We start from the raw sequence: 13,844 nt of genomic DNA on the forward strand, positions 1-13,844 counted from the left end.
CCTGTGTTTATGCAGGAAATGTTAGCAGAACTGATGTTTTTCCAGCAGTTCAGGACCATCTGTACTACAACAAACTCATCACCTGCCAGATTCATTCAGAACACCTCTTAGTCCATATGTCTTGTGCATCCACGATGAAGAAGAGATGTATGAGCCGTTTCTCCTCCCTGTGACCTTCCAAACAGTTTGGCATTTAGCCTTAGTGCTGATACATGAATTCTCCAGATTAATATCTGGTTTTCATTGTGCTGACCCATTTTAGTTGCAGAGGGTATATTTATTTCTCACCAGTTTTGAAGGACTGTACTTTTTTTAGACATTGCATAAGGAGTCTATCATCTGCAAATAATTAAAATTAGACACTAGAAATGACATTGTATTGCTAATGAGCAGATGTGTCTACTTATACCAGTGGAAGAACAGCTGTACACATAAAAAATGCTACAGCGACCCTAAACCAGCATTATGTATTCTGCTACAGGCCTGTAACTTCATTTAGAGATTAAAGAACAGGAAAAAAGTAATCTCTCATGTAAAATATAACCATTTTTGATATTTTTTCACATTTCTGTCAGTCTGTTCCCTTTATATTTCATACAAAAGTTGCAAGACTCAGTTTAAAGCACAGAGCACCTTAGTCTCATATTTCAAATGTTATTAAGAGCCCTGACGATTCCAGCATTATTGCAAGGTGTAACAAAAAGAGTGGAAATGCAAAATCTATTGTCACTAGACATATTAAATAGTATTCAAAATAGAATTACCAACCCCTCAGGGAGCCATTCTTGGTCCAATACTCCTCAAAATTTTCATTAATGACTCAGAGGATACAGTGGAGGGGATACTAATTAAATCTGTGGTAGAGACAATGCTAGGAGGCTCTTGGAGGAAAGGAATAAAGCACAGCTTTGTGTTGATAAATTAAAAAAGCCATGGAAATCAATATGCTGAGATACAATATAGATAAATGTACATTGGTTCATGCAGGACTGAATACTCAACAATAGAAATAAACACTGTTTCAGTTGGTTGGAGAGCATTTGCAACGTGATCCATCTTTTTGGAATGGTCTGGGAATAACCAGAAAAATGCTGATGCTGCATGCACKTTGAGTCCTCTTGAGTGTTACAGGGTGCCATACAGAGTTCCATTTTTGTGGAAAACAAGGCAAGAATGCATGTTGTCACAGAGCTGGCATAAAGTCAGGCAATGGTAGTAGTGCCTAGTCTGGAAATCTTTTCATAAGAAAGTAGGCTTCTCTTAAAGACTTACAGACAACGCAGAAGTATAGTGCCACCATGTTCTTCTCAGTAGCAGCAGGCTTGAGGCACAGGAGAATCGTGGCAAAGCTTTCCAGAGCTTCTTGGAGCTATAAGGACAGCCAAGAAGAAAGATACGGGTCTCTTAAAGCATCCACAATGTCCTCTCTTATCTTCAGATCCTTCTAAATCCCCCCTTTGCCAATGAAATCTCAGTGGTGAGATATACTTGACTGATGTCTAGCTGCTAYCTCAGCCACCAGTTTAGTGGGTCCTTGCCCATTGTCACCTCAGAAATACCTGTGGTCTATACTTTTTGCAAAATAGCAAAAATATCCTTTGCCAGTGGTGCTGAACCGTTCTTGCATTTTGAGAATGCAGCTTTGTTTCTTTCATGAACTGAGAGGCTTAATTCAGCTTGCCTCAAGGATGTTATGTTGTTTCTGTTCTTTGTCCTTTCTTTGGAACTAAATATGCATTAAAAATAAATACTTATTAGACTGTTTTGCGTCCCCAGGAATTTCTGCTGTCATGACCTAATTTGCATATTAGACTCTTTTAATTCACATAAATTAGAATAGACTTTTTCTGACCTATATTTCCAGTTTAGGAGCTGTTGTCTTTCCGTATCACAGTGAGAAGCTGAGATTTGACTCTGCATCTTTTTAATGAAGGAGAGYGTTAGCTCGTGCAGCGGTTGCTGAGATGGCTGAATTGTTTGCATTATAAAGCGAGCGGTGCTGAATCAATTCTGGCTCAAGGGCAAAAGTCTTTCTGGGCTCTGGTTTCTTCTTACCTTTAAAACCACTTTTAGCTTATTTTATATATGATGKTGATGTGTTATCTGGTTCTGCAGAACTACTGAAGATTAACTTTATCTTCTAGTATTGCTGCAGTCAGTAAAATGCTGTCCTGAAGATGAGAAAAGCCAGGGCATCAGTCTTTCGTAGCACTGAAGACGACGCTGTGACTCTTCGGCTGTGGGAAGCGTGCACCCATTACTCACAGGAAGGGATTCCTTTTGTATAGACCTTCTGCATCAGCTAAGAACAAGTTTGGAAAGTGCTTTTGTTCTATTACGATCTACCTGAGGGTCACTTCTGGGTTATTTCATAATTATAGCATAGCTGTGGTTCATTTTAATTCAGGCTTGTTGATTTTTAATTTCTGCAGGAAAATCTGGACTTGTCAATGCTTGACTGTGTTCAGTAGTTTTCAAATACCCGTAAAGTCAAAGRGTATGTGGTGTGAATAGCAGCAGCTAGATTTGCAGGCATGTTTTTTTCAGAATTAGAAAAGAGCAACCTAAGAAAGTCTATTCTCGCAGCGTTTTTTTTTGGACTGTTCCTAATGTTTACAGAGTGAAAGCAATASGCAAAGTTAAAGCAAAATAATACCAAATGTTCTTTTCTTCTTCAGATAACCCACTTGTGAATTTACTGTACTGGGGTCTAGAAATCTGAAGCAGTGAAGCGTGGCATCATTAATCATAGTTTATGGTGATTATTAGTAGGCTTTTAATCTTTGTTTTCATGTATAATTAGGTACAAGAGGTCAAAGCCAACTCTCTTCTAAACAACAATATTTTCAGTGAATGACTGTTTTTCTCTGTCTGCAATTTTCTCTTGCATATTTATAAGAGCACACTTGTCTGCGCTTTGAGAGAGCAGTGTCCCATGAGTTTATCTGCTGATAAAAGCAAATGACAACACTGTTATTTTATTATCACTAATTATTTTTATTACTATTGCAGTAGCACCTGGTGGATCATAGCAGATTTAGATTTGCAGTGTTAACACATGCTAAGACATGCCTAAATATAGGCAAGATATTGGTGAGCGACAGACAAAAGAAAAGAGAAGGCACATGAAGGACACAATAACAACACAGTAACAGGTCTGTGTGGTTCCACAGCCCAGCTCTGTRTAGTACCTGATCTGAATGGTTGTATTTCTTAATTACATTTCCTCACATGACCAGTAGTTGTCCAGTTTTTTGTAAGCATCACAACAGAGCTAGTCTATGACGGAAAGAGTTTCATGACCTCCAGTCTCATGCAGATCTCTCTGTTCTCTGCATTTATCCAGTGTTGAATAGCATTGAGATCTTGAATCAGATTCCTCTGGTCAGTACGGACATGTCAGGCTGGAGATAGTATGAGAGAAAGCCACCTAACTTTAGGTGTCCGCACAGGCATGTGTCAGCGCCTGGATAGTAGGTGAAGATTTAGTCAACAAGGTCAGATGAATCTAGGAATGACWCAGTTCACCCTAAATTAGGCACCTGTGTTTGGTCACCTGTATCTGCCTGTAGGGGCAGGTTTTGGCTGCCTAAACCTAGAGGCTTAGTTTGAGCAGCTCCAAGATGTTCTGTCAGACAGAACGCAGGATTTATGAGAAAGCCTCAACCTCTTGGAGCAGCAGGATACATCACTGTGCCAAAAAGGTCACTGAGCCCCTGTGGTTTGTCAGTTGGCTCCCACCCGATGACAACAGCACAACTGCTAACTACTTAGGTCCAAATAGGTAGCTATACCTTCAGAATAACTCCAAAATAAATACTGAAATTTTGTAGTTAAAATTGATAGATTGCAATGTAATGAACRGTGACTTTACTGTCAAAACTTTATAGCACTCTGTCTTGTGGTTATTTATTTCAAATTCTGTATGAGCTAATAGATAAACTATACCTGTCTATCTGTTCATTTATTCCCTTAATGAAATACTGTTGTGTTTTGGAACACATAAGAAACAACATACTAATTTATAGTTTACCAGGAATATGGACAAGTAAAATTATTAATCATTATTTTCCTAGGAATTTTTCCTAACTATGTACATAGAATCTTGGCATGAAATCCAAGCTTAAAATCCTTATACTTAGTATAACTTATTATACATGTGATTATGAACCACAGTGGAGTAACTCAGTAGCAATCCAGTAGCCCAGGCTGGCTTGGACAATTTTTCAAAACTGATTWTGAGAAGCAGAAGCTACCAATATCACTAGATATTCCATTGAGGACTGTCCTCCCAGTAGCGTTACTCTGTATTTCTGTTGAGTTTTGAAAATTTGAGGGGGTTGTAAATCAAGATGTAGTGGTTGCATCAAGTATTGTTAAAACATTTCACCTCTGTCCTGTGTTCATCCCACCCTGAGACAAATTTTTAAGGGAAAGGATTTCTGAAAAGGCCTAGTGTCCCCTGTTTACGACAAAGGAAGTATAAACTCTTGTCTAAAGCTAGTCATTTAACTTTTGATTAGATATGAGTATAAAAGGGATCCTACAAAATACTCAGATGCCATTAAGGATTACTCATGTATATATTCACCATTCCATTTGCCTGTTTTATGGGCTACTGCTAAAGAGGTAGTTTGAATTTGTAATTAAAAATGGATGAAAAACTCTGTCTACCAGTAACATTCAATACTTATGCTTTGTGACTCTGTTATAAAAAACTAACCTATGGTTTTATGTGGGCTCAGGTAGATCATGCACTTCATTCAAATGTCAAAGGGCCTTCAAAAATGCATTTAAGCAGTGTTATCTCTGAACTAATAAAAAACAAAGCATATAGGGAACTCTTCTGTCAAACAATGTCTGCATTTGGAGTTTCTACTTGTGTGAAATACTTGAACTATCTTGAGATGCAATTGWTGAATTTTATAGCTGTGGAATAATAATTCTAGTAAAAAGCAAAGAGAACTGATTAGAGATAGGTCAGAACTTGGTATACCGCTGCCCCTTCTAGACGGCAGAGTCACCTTCTGATAATAATAGAACCCTGCACACACATTTCCACAAACAAAATGCTTTTTCCCACCTGCACTGGTAGATAATTTTAATTAATTACTCTTTATCTCAGTCCCTATACTAATTCCCCTCCTTCCCAGACAGTTGGRGTGGAAAGTGAGTGAGAGAGGATGAAAGCGTAGAACACGTGGCACAGAAACTCATCTCAGTACAGGTGGTGTTGAGACCACCTCATTTTAGCCTAACCCCATGGGACCTCTTTCCTCAGTGCTTCCTCCTCTGGAATCCCYTTGCACCCCTTCTGCAGCTCTGTTCTCCTCTGGTATTTTGCTGGAAGAAATAAGGAATCCAGGTATCATGTGCTGGGTGGCACAGATCAGAGCCAAGCCTGGCCACACAGAGAAAGAGGCATTACTGCATTGCAGATGCTGCAAAATCATGGTAATATTGGTGCTTTATAATACTGCTCATTTTCATTGTTATTTTGGTTTTGTTGTAGCAGCATAATGCCAATCAGTGGTGGGAATACACGAGATATCTTGTTGCTACAAATTGGTGGCAGCCCTTCATCCCCCTAGACTGCAGTATTACTGGAGGTGTCCTGTTCTCCCAAAAAACCTTTGCTAAAAGCCTTTGCTTTGTGGCAAAGCTTGTTCTCCTGTGTCTCCATCTTTCTGAAGAATCGCATCTAAAAAGTTTCTGCCTAAAGAGCTACTGTTACTTTGCACAATGAGCAGTGTATATCGACTGCCGTCAACAGTGCTTATTTACACCAGCATTGGCAACATTAAGGGAATGAGTTTGTTGTGGAGTTTTTGTCCTTGGAGATATAAAACACAACTGTACATGGCCCTGGGCAGTCTGCTCTAGGTGACCCTGCCTGAGCAGGGTGCTGGACTAGATGATCTCCAGAAATCCCTGCCAACCCCAGCGAGTCTGTGATTCTGTTTCAGCTTCAATACTGCATCAGAAATCCTGGAAACTTGTGGTTTGATGAAGATTCATTCCAAAAAAAAAAAAANAAAAAAAAAAAAAACTTGTCACCAGATACTTTTGCAACTGAAATGAATAAATTGTTCAAAACAGGTGAACATTTGTTATCTTTAATGAGCAAATTAGTGTAATGTTGTTGTAGTTGTAATGTTCCAACTATATATGCAAGTCAGAGTTTCCAGGGAGAGGCAAAGGTTTTAACAGACCAAGTGATACAGGTGAAAAAAACTGATAAGCCTTTGGTTCTTCAGTTTACAAAACCCTTTTATAGGTTGAAGTGAATGTAATCATTAGAGCTCTTCATTAAGAAGTCTTCTAGTGGTTATTCCAATACRGAGTGTAATAATTTAAGGGCTAGGTGTGCTACTGTTTTCAAATACAATAATAATTTATGAGAATGTAAATTGTGAACAGTTTCCCAGTATGAATGAAGAATTCTGATCTGATACATTTTGTTCTGTGCTCTTTATACACACATGCAAAATACTACAGTAAAATCAAGGATATTCAGGATCATGCCTTGGGCTAGGAAATGCACCAGCACCTGCTATTACAAGAGTAAAATGGAATAATGTTTTTATTCTCCTTCAACTTCATAATAGTTATCCTGTAGGTTCCTTCTTGACACTAAAAAGCACACGTACTTAAAGCTTTGTATGCTTTGTGGTCTATTAATGATATAAAGATTTTCTTGAAATCTATACAAGCTCAGTAATTTATTGTAATCTTCTGAAGAAACTCTTTTATATTTCATTTATCCTTCCTGCACCCCAGAATCTTGAAAACCACCAGGAATTTTCAATCCATAGCACTGTAACTAACAGCTTTTCAATTAACATATTTCTTCTTTCATCATATGCTATAGTTTTACTTTCCCTTGGCAACTTTTAAACTGTGTAGAGGTAATCATTATAGTGAGTGATGACATCAAGCCAGGGTGACATGGTGCAATTGATTTTTACTAAATAATTATATGATGAGTTGGAGGAAGGAATTTTATTAGTCTTAACTCAGCAAGCATTGATTGGGGAAAGGAAAATGACCAATCATTAGATCAGGTTTCTGCAGGTATAAGAAAATAAGTGACAGCTACAGAAAAGTCTATAAATCACAGAAGAAATTATGATAAAAATAAGAGCTAGAAACTGCCCTTTAAAATTTCACTGGGCGGCACAGAGTAACATACCTGAGTCATTTGTCTCCATTATGCCTGGGATCCTCTGAAAATAGTGAGGTTGAAGAATGATGCTATTACATTTTTTTTATTATTTTTAAATGGAGAGAAGATGAGAAGTGTTGCATAAGTATTACTTTCAAGTCATTAGAGAGGGTTGAGTCTTCAGTACAAGTTCCTGATTTATTTAATAAAATAAATGAAGTCTATTTTGCTTGCACCTTCTATAGGCATTATATTCAAATTATATTTTGAAAGGTTCTTCTTGTTTGCAATGAATCCTCCATCTCTGGAACAAAAAAAATATGTAATACTGGGAAATATATGTTTTTGTTAATGCTGTAGATGTTTCTATTTGTTATTGACCTTAAGATACTATGGAGTTAGGAAAGACAATGACCACTCAATCTGTAGCTTAACAGCATGGTAAGCACTTTAAGTGACAACTCTTTGGCTCCAGGCAAGAAGCCAAGAAGCTCCAGCCAAGATCTGATCATTCAGTTCAAAGGAGAGCTAGTATTTGCTCCTGTTCCCAAAGAAAATGGGAGCTAAAACTAAGTCATTCCTACCCAAGTGCTTCAGAGAATATTAAAGTGTAGGTGAAAGGACTTTTTGTGATTCTACAGTCATTTCTTTGACTGTTCTCTGCTTTTTGACTAATGATAGTTTCTCCAGTGGCAGTTTGGTAAGGCTTTTCACAGCTTGGTAGCCCATTATCTTTGCTGAGTTGCTTTGCCTCAGAAGTCTACAGCAAGTGTCAGTCTTCCAGCCCCAGGGTATGTTTGTTCCTGTTGCTGTTGGATGTGCTTGTGATCAGCTGGCCAGGGAGACAGATATTCACCTTACTGCCAGTTACCCTCTTTCTCCCTTGTCATTTTTAAGGTTCTGCCAGATGAAACAGGGTGRTCTTGCCAAGCCTGGGCTGGCTAAAGTAGTTTTGGTGTCAGATACTCCTGCAGGACTCACCTTGGAGTGCAAGAACTTGCCTTTGCTCTGGAACTTCTAATATGAGATACAAGTCACTCAAATTTCTACTTCTGCCACAAGGCACAGGCATAGAGTAGCCCTAGGAAATCTGCCTGGTCGTCTCTAGTTATGGAGAGTTGGATCAACACTAAGAATGATTCCTCTGGGTGTGCTTTTGTGACCAAATGGACCAGGTCTGATGGGGGAGATGACATTCTTCTTGAAGACATCTCGTAGCTTTTTCTTCTKCTGGAGAAGACATGGCTTTTGTTGACTCGAAGTGTACTGCTGCAGATGAAAGATTTCTCAGTATTTTCTTATTCTGTCATTGCAGAGTTTCTGAAAGAGTTGGTGAAGGTGTTTCTTCCTGTCAGAGAACTTATCCCTCGGGGTAAACATGCCATCTTAACATCTCTAAGAGGCAGCCTGGTTGTTACTCAGCCCAGAAGGAAGAGAAGGTTCAGCTCCTAGTAACAGATTCCCCATATAAGTGAGGGCTACAGTTATGTTCAGGATCTGCCCTAAATTTTATCCTTAAATTGGCACTGGGATTTCAGCTGAGTCTGGCAAGAACTGAGAGGAATGAAAACATCCTGCCCAATGTATGACAACATGCATACTTTGCAGCAGAGGCAGAAACATTATAGGTCCCTTTAGATACCATTATGGCAAAAACAAAATCTCCACTTAACAGTAGTTCTTTGCAGGTTATACACAAAGAAAGAATTGAAGACATCTTGCAGAAGAACAATTGTAGGCAATCAGCATTCCCCTGTCCTGAAAATCTGCTGCTCTGAAGATGTTCAACTGATGTTCTGCAGAAATTATTCCTTCTTTCAGCAGTGAAGATTTAGAAAGTCCTAATTCAGTCCTTTGGTCTGGAATTAGAGCAAGATCAGTAACCTCTCTCAAAAATGGAGTTTGTTACAAGTAGAAAAATTACTTTCTTCTTTAAGACTGCAAAGGTCTCATTCTCAGAAGTCTATTTCTAGAGAATTTCTAAGGGAAATCTTATCCTGAAATTCATTCATTACTGATTATTGTTTGCAACAGATAATAGTATTGAAAGAGATTAGTTTGCTTAAGTTAAGTGCTATCAAATTACAAGAGAATTTGTAGACAAGGTGAATGACTTGGAGCCTGTGGAGATTATTTTTATTTTGGTCACCATAAACTGAGTTAGTGTGTCTACCTTTTCATGTCGACATATCAGGCTAGATTCAGGTTTTAGTTGTAACATTATAAGTGGAGAATAAGATCCTTGACTTCAGTGGAACCGTTCTGGTGCATGGAAGATCAGATGTTGGCTCACTGTCTCAGCAGAAAGGTTGTTGAGAGTCTAATGTGTATTCTGTGTAGCTAGAATCAGTGGCAGTAGTATTAACAAACTCTGATAAGAATGGCTTTTGATTTAGTAGTACAAAATACCTTCTAAAACCTTTAGCATCTTTATTAATTACTCATATTTTTGCATTCATATCTGAGGCCTAATATGTATAATTGTAGTATTATGTTAACTGGGAGAGACAGAATGTCAGCATGGACAAAGTAAGAAAGACGTTTCAGAGAAGGAAGAAAAGTTAACGACAGATGACGTTGTGGAATTTTTAGATAGCCAAAGCAGAGGTCATTGCTGATTTAGTAGACTTTCTTTCAGATGAAAAAAATGTTAAGCTCAATCATCATACTTCATTTTTTCTAGTAAATTAAATTTCTTGCCTTGTTTGTTACTTATTGGGTTAGTAGATTTCAGCAAATAAGAGTTGCCAGAGGGCTTTAAAAAATCAGTGATGGACCCCTTGAGAAGTAAGTTTGCACATGTGAAGTAGATTACAAATACAACAGCAACAGTGGCATTTGATTATGTCTGTATGCATTGAATTTATTTTATTTTACAGTCCTGTAGTCTGTGTGGTATAGTCAGACAATGCATAAGCTATTTATCAATTGAGATTTTGGTACAAATGGATTTAAATTACAAATACAAATAAATGAGATTTTAGCTTAGGTGATTGGTCACATGAAAACCACACTTCCAGGCAATATCGACAGTTCGTGTTCAGTCTTTTTTGTAGGTAGCAGATGGTGTAGCAGTGCAAGCCAAGACGTCAAGGCTAGGAGGGACCATTATTATCATGGTCTAAACTCGTGCATAGGTTTAACTTAATAATTTTGTCACTGAGTCACATCTACCCTTTGAGCTAAGGAGCGTCTTTGGGGGAAATATTTAGCCTTGATGTGAAGACCTCAAGAAATGGACATGTCTTTACATAGATTGGCCCAGTGATTAGCTCTCTTCACTATTTGAATGTCACATGCCTTCTTTCTCGTCTGGATTCGTATACTTTGTCTTTCAAATGCTCTACTTACTTCATGCATTTTTGACAAAACAAAAGAGACTTTCCACTCTCAGGTCATCTCCTTATGTAGATATTTATGAATCAGAATCAGTTCTCCTCTTAATCGTCTCTTCAATAAATTAATTAAGCTGACCACTATGCTATAGTCTTCACTGCTAAGGGCAGCCCTCATGAATCCCGTAGCCTGGACGTGAGGGAGAAAGTCTGGAGAAGGGAAGACTTTCCTTTGGTTGAGGAGGAAAGGATTAGAGACCTTCTGGGCAGGCCAGACATCCACAAATCCATGGGCYTGGATGGGATGCACCCACGGTTACTGAGGGAGCTGACGGATGTTATTGCCAAGCTGCTCTCCATCATTTTTGAAAGGTCCTGGAGAACTGGAGAGGTGCCTGAGGACTGGAAGAAAACCAGTGTCACTCCAGTCTTCAAGAAGGGCAAGAAGGAGGACCCGGGCAACTACAGGCTGGTCAGCCTCACCTCCATCCCTGGAAAGGGGATGGAACAGCTCATTCTGCAGGTCATCTCCAGGCATATGGAGGAAAAGAAGGTGATCAGGAGTAGCCAGCATGGATTCACCAAGGGGAAATCCTGCTTAACCAATCTGATAGCCTTCTATGATGGAATGACTGGCTGGGTAGATGAGGGGAGAGCAGTGGACGTTGTGTCCCTTGACTACAGCAAGGCTTTGGACACTGTCTCCCATAACATCCTCCTAGAGAAGCTCAGCAAGTGTGGGTTAGATGAGTGGACAGTGAGGTGGCTTGAGAACTGGCTGAAAGGCAGAGCTCAGAGGGTCGTCATCAGTGGCGTGGAGTCTAGCTGGAGACCTGTGGCTAGTGGCGTCCTCCAGGGCTCAGTCCTGGGTCCCATCCTGTTCAACTTTTTCATCAATGACCTGGATGAGGGTGCAGAGTGCCTCCTGAGCAAGTTTGCTGATGCTACCAAGCTGGGAGGAGTGGGTGACACACCTGAGGGATGTGCTGCCATTCAGAGAGACCTGGACAGGCTGGAGAGTTGGGCGGAGAGGAACCTGCTGAGGTTCAACAAGGGCAAGTGCAGAGTCCTGCACCTAGGGAGAAATAACCATAGGCACCAGTACAAGCTGRGGGCTGACCTTCTGGAGAGCAGCTCTGCAGAGAAGGACCTGGGAGTGCTGGTGGATGACAAGTTGATCATGAGCCAGTAATGTGCCCTTGTGGCCAAGAAGGCCAATGGTGTCCCGGGGTGCATTGGGAAGAGTGTTGCCAGCAGGTGGAGGGAGGTGATCCTGCCCCTCTCCTCAGCCCTGGGGAGGCCTCATCTCGAGTCCTGTGTCCAGTCCTGGGCTCCCCAGTCCAAGAGAGACATGGAGCTMCTGGAGAGAGTCCAGCGTAGGGCTACAAAGATGATCCGAGGGCTGGAGCACCTGCCCTGTGAGGAACGGCTGCGAGAGCTGGGCCTGTTCAGCCTGGGGAAGAGCAGACTGAGGGGGGATCTGATCAGTGTGTACAAGTACCTGAAGGGAGGGTGTCAAGGGGACGGGGACAAACTCCTTTCAGTTGTCCCATGTGACAGGACAAGAGGCAATGGGCAGAAACTGAAGCACAGGAAGTTCCRCCTGACCGTGAGGGGGAATTTCTTCCCTGTGAGAGTTTCAGAGCACCGGAACAGGTTGCCCAGMGAGGTTGTGGAGTCTCCTTCTCTGGAGATCTTCAAGGCCTGCCCGGATGTAACCCTGTCTAACATGCTCTAGGTGACCCTGCTGAGCAGGGAGGTTGGACTAGACGATCTCCAGAGGTCCYTTCCAACCTTACTGATTTTCTGATTCTGTTACTATTTAATGGTGCCCTTTGCATACATTATTTAATCTTGTTTATCTTCTCACTCAGAGCGCTGTGCGCAGTAGCTCATGCTAATCTCATACTCTTGAAGTGCCTGCTGGAAACTGGCATCATCCTCCATTCACAGTGAAACTACAGTGATCCTCCATTTATAGTGATTTTTGTAATCCACTCCCTGGTCAGTTGTTAAGTAGTTTGTTAAGCAACAAATAGATTTATAGAATGCTAGTGCTTAAGTACAAACATCAGTCAGCATTAACCCATACTGGCAAAACTAATGCTTTACTGCTCTGTAGTTACTTTATGCCTAACTATTTATTAGTCCCATCTTTTTAATATCTCCCTACCACCTGTAAATATCTCTCAAAGAAATGAGCAAATTATTGTCTGCCTTGCAGGCCACACTATTAAGTATTGATGAAGGACATAGTTATAGTTTTTATGTATGATAATATAACTTTTCACTGCTTAAAATATAACTCAAATTATCTGAAAACTTGACAACATTTTTCAGAATCACATTTGCTTTTATATGCTGTTGGTCACTGAAAGGGCTTTTCATCCAAATGCCTCCTTTAAAATATTTCTTCATCTTTCAGTTCCTAAATATTTCAGCCAGGTTTCAATTGTTTTATTTTACTGTGTTTTAAGCCAATTATTTTCCATTTCCTTAGAAAGTTCAGGAGAGATGGCAGTTTTTATGATTTAATTTTGGTGATAGCATCTTCCTTCCCCCCCCCCCCCCCCGCTATGACAGATCTTTTTCTACCATCTGCCCTTTGCTGGGGGGGGGGCATCAGCACCTACAGGTGTTACCTGCTTTTTCTCCGTAGTCCTGGTACGTGATGCTAACTTTTGAAGTGGCTTCTGTAGGCCAATAGCAGTAAAAGGCAAATCCCAATGATTTTCAGTTTGTCTTGGGTTGCAAGCATTTGGGAAGAGTCTGCTTGTTTGAGTCTGTTGCTTCAGAAATGAAAGTCATTCCTGATTTCTCAGTCACCCAAGTTCACTTCAAACATCAGACAAACGGAAAATTAAATCAAATTTTGTTACAAGAAAGCAAAAAGTTATATTCTTGAATGCGAAATTGGGAACAAGGTTATGAAAAATGGAAATAAGACATCAAAACTGCAGTTTCAGATCGTTCTTAATGTTAAAGCACCTCTCCAAGACTGTTGTTTGGTTTTACGGAAAGACCCGCAGCAATCCTAGCTTACAGTATTGCTGCCTCCAGTGACGTGCTCTACCATGAGACAGCTCTCTCTACGCTGTCCTGGCTCAACTATTTGCAGCATCTAGCGATGAACAGGTCATGGAAAAAGGTGTGCGTAGAACAAACACTCCTTTGGAGGAAGAGAGCTATCTTACAGCTCTRTCTGTTCCCCGACATCAGTCACACCACGGGTATTCAAACCAGCATGCCAGCCCATGACAGGACACGGGGGAATGGGCATGGATGGTGGTGAGAACCAGCAATGCCTTTGGCCAGCATAGCTGCCTAATGCTGCCTAAGGCCAA

At 40.3% G+C, this 13,844-nt stretch overlaps 1 protein-coding gene across 2 annotated transcripts in view; it reads left to right on the forward strand.

Moving 5' to 3' along the window:
• MSRA (methionine sulfoxide reductase A) overlaps positions 1-13,844 on the forward strand; it is a 280,995-nt gene that overhangs the window by 177,159 nt on the left and 89,992 nt on the right. The gene's annotated exons all lie outside the window — the stretch shown is intronic.

Source organism: Rhea americana, unplaced genomic scaffold (genome assembly GCF_003343005.1).
Source record: "Rhea americana isolate MKP2758 unplaced genomic scaffold, rheAme1 scaffold_240, whole genome shotgun sequence".
Taxonomy (NCBI): domain Eukaryota; kingdom Metazoa; phylum Chordata; class Aves; order Rheiformes; family Rheidae; genus Rhea; species Rhea americana.